The following is a 3,623-nucleotide window of genomic DNA, read 5'->3' as shown; positions in this document are numbered from 1 at the left end:
CCCTGTGTTCGTTCCCAAGGCTGAGTCGTGAAAGGCTCCGGAGGCAGAATGCAGTCGGGCGGCGTCAGCCCTCCCGCCCGAGTGTGCGGGGACGCAGCGACAGCAGGCGGCGGAGGAGACTGCGAACGCACGGACTAACGCGTCGCCGCGCATTTCCAGGGAAGGCAGGCGCTGGTCGGGAAGGAGCGGCTAATTGCCTCGCTTCTGTGCTCGCTCCGGCGGGGAAGCTGCCTGCTCTGAACGCTTTAGATATTGCAAAACTTTAAGACCTCATTCTGTGTTCTTTATTCCCATCCCCGTTACATCCTTGAACATTTATATCTGTATCACGTCATCCTTACCTAACATTCACAGAGAGAGAGAGAGAGAGAGAGAGAGAGAGAGAAAGAGGGAGAGAGAGAGACATATTCATGCAACTCTTAAATTTTCCACATCTGCACAATCTGGATGTCTGAACTGTTACGATTGTTGCAATGGTTTAATCAATGTGCTGTGTGCCTGGGGTTATTGAGGTGCCTGTGCAGGGGGATCATTTAATAAATAGTAACTGGCCGGACATTCAGGGGCGCACACCTGTAATCCCAGCACTGAGGAGGCTGAGGCAGGAGGATCGCTGTGAGTTCGAGACCAGCCTGAGCTACATAGTGAGTTCTAGGTCAGTCTCAACTATGCAGTGAGACCCTGTCTCAAAAAACAAAAAAGGTAACTGTCAATACGAAAGAGGAGAGAGGAAAGGAGGAAGAAGAAGAGGAAGGGGAGGAAGAGGAAGTGGAGAAGGAGGAGGAGGAGGAGGCTGCTTTGTTCTCAGAGCCCCAGTGGAGGTTAGGGCTGTGGGCCAGCCTGCCCAAGTGTATGTATTCTTTTGACTTAGAGCAATGTCCATTAAAGTGGGGCCCCTTGGACCCCTTGGCCTGTAACTACCCCTTCAATAAGGGTCGGGGGATTGGGGCAATTGTCCTCACCTCAGGTTCAAACTCCCTTCAGCTGGAGAATTGGACCTGGGCAGGGGAGGCCAGGCCGGGTGGTGGCGGCGGGTATTCACCGGGCATCCGGGAGAACCCCCTCCCTGGTGGGGTGAAGGGCGGCCTGCCCTAGACAAGGACCACACAGAAGCGGGGCAGAGGGCTGGCGTTACACGGGCATCTGAGAAATGCTTGAGAAAAACCAGGTCTCGCCCATTTTCTGGGGCAGCCTGGAGACCTCGCAGCTCCCCACACCCCAGAAACTCTTGGCCTGGCGGGGACTCATTGCACATTCAGCAAGCACTTACTGGGCGCCTTACTGTGTGACGGCGGCGCTCTGGGTGCCAGTGGGAGCCACGCCCACTAGTGGGCAGTGCTGGTGCGGGCAGCCGGCGAGGAGAGGCCTGGCTCCAGAGCAAGTCCAGGGCCAGGAGGAGCGGACAGCCCTGCTGGGGGTGACAACTTCCGGCCAATAGCAGCGTTTTCTTTTCAGGGCCAAAGTCCCCAAGCAGGGATGGAGCCGCGGGCCTGGTGCCCCCTCCCCATTGTCTGTGGGAAAGAGGCCACCTCCACAGTGGGGTCTGGGCATGGTGGGGGGACCTAGCCGAGCAAGCAGGGGGGAAAGATGACTGGAGGCTCTTGACCCTCAGTCGGTAGTTCCCGAGAACACCAATTAATTTCCTTTAATTAGTAAAGCGAGGAGAAAATGGGCATACGTTTCTTCTGCTCTGATTAAAAGCATTTAGGTCAGGTTTTCAGGGCCAGAGTTTTCAGTTTAAAGTGTCCCAAGCAGAAAATTATTTTTTTTTCTTTTTATTTTCAGGCAGGGGTTTGAACATTAGCCAAGGAATGGCTTCCGGTCACAGATCAGAACTGCCGGGCAGGCAGGGAGTCATTGTGGCAGCGGGGAATCGGCTGGAGTCCCCCCAGCCCCTCTGCCTGAAGTCTGTGACAGTGGAGGGACAGTCAGGAGGGCTGAGGCTGCTCCTGTGCGGAGGGAGAGGCGCCATAAACCAGGTAACATCCAGTTGTTCCCCTGATTTGTCTGAACAGAGCCCCAGAAAAACCAAGTGTGCTCACTTCCCAGACTCCAAGCCTGACTGACTCTCCCTTCAGGAGACCCAGCTGGGTCCGCTTGCCTGGGGGAACAGGTTAGGCCACTTCTGCTAAGCTAGAGAAGACCCAAGTCCTTCGGGGATTGCTGTGTGGAAACAAACCACAACTACAAAGCTGGGGGAAATCGGGCAGTGTCCTGGGATTGTCAGGGGCCGCCTGCTGCTTGGCTCCTACAACCAAGGTTATCAAAATGCTTAGGAGCAAATCTTTTGGCAAATTTCAGCAATCTCAAAAAGCCTCGGGTCCTCAGCCAGATGCAAAATTGGAATCCCTGAGGGAACCACATAGGTGAACCCACAAGGGATGCAAAGGAACATTCTATGGCCCAATCCCCATTTTCTTGGCTGGAAAGATCCGCAAGAGGGTGTTTTGCACAGGGCAGTTTGCCCAAGCTGACTTTTCTCAGTCCACAGTTGCCATCCAAGATCAGCTCTCCCCAGGGAAGCATTTTCTGCTCTGCCCAGGGCCTCTCTTCTCAGTCCCTACAGGAGGTGGCAGGGACTGAAACACAGCTTTTAAAAGTTCATGAAGGTTGGCTGGGCAAGCACACCGCTCTCAGGCAGAGGCAAAAAGTGAAGCCCATGGAAAGGGGCCCCATCTGGTCTCAGGCCCCTGATCCACGCAAGTAGGAATTCTGAGAACAAGAAGTCTGGACCTTCTGAATGGGTGGGATTTAGTGAGTGTTGTGTAAGTGCTTTGGGGGGGGGTAGGAGTGACTGGAGACTTTTGATCAAAATTTGAAGTATCAATAGGGGACCCCAAAATGTTACAAACCTCATGCACATTTGCCAGGTGGACTAGGGGTGCTGCATGCCTGCGACGCCCATCCAAGTGCCCGGACTGAGCGTGTCTCCTGTCCTGCCACTTCCCGGCACATCCAGGTCCACGCTGAGAGTTTCAGGAGCTGTCTCCCCCCCACCCAAAAGCTTTCCGCCGGGCGGGGTGGGTATTTTGGGGGTCTCCAGCTCCCACAACTACAACCTGGCTTTGGAGGCCCTCGAGCAGAGGCAGGGGCGGCTCCCCAAGACCTCTGGGTTCTTTTTTGGCTCACGAGGGCTCCCCTCAAAGGTTACAAGGAACAGCTGGGCAAACAGGTAGAAAGAGGAACGAAGGGGGTCCTAGAGGACCCTCAGGAAAATGGATGGGGAATAACGGAGAGCTGGGCCGGAGGGATGGGGCGTCCCTAAACCACAGAAGGCGGGGTGGTAGAGGCGACGGGAGACCCCGGTTCCCATCTGCACCGCGGGGTAACTACCTCGTTAGCGCCCCCTCGTTCCAAGACGCCTCATTACAACTCCTAGGGCTCCTTATGCTCTGACGGCCGGCTTCGGGGAACCGAGGCGACGCTCTGCTCTGCGCTCCGCCAGGGCCTGGGGGTTCTGCTAGACCTTCGGGTGACAGGAGACTCAGGCTGGGCCGTAAGGCTAACGGAGTTGGCGCCTGGAGGGAGCCGGGAGGACTGAGACCCCGAGACCCGGACCCAGTCCCCAGCTGGGGGGAAAGCGGGGCCCCAGGGGCCCTCGGCCCGGGGCGCAAGGCTGGGGA

The sequence above is a fragment of the Fukomys damarensis genome, unplaced genomic scaffold (assembly GCF_012274545.1).
Source record: "Fukomys damarensis isolate Sample0158 unplaced genomic scaffold, DMR_v1.0_HiC HiC_scaffold_13, whole genome shotgun sequence".
NCBI classification, from domain to species: Eukaryota; Metazoa; Chordata; class Mammalia; order Rodentia; family Bathyergidae; genus Fukomys; species Fukomys damarensis.
The sequence above is the reverse complement of the archived record's forward strand: the minus strand, read 5'-3'. Positions refer to the sequence as shown.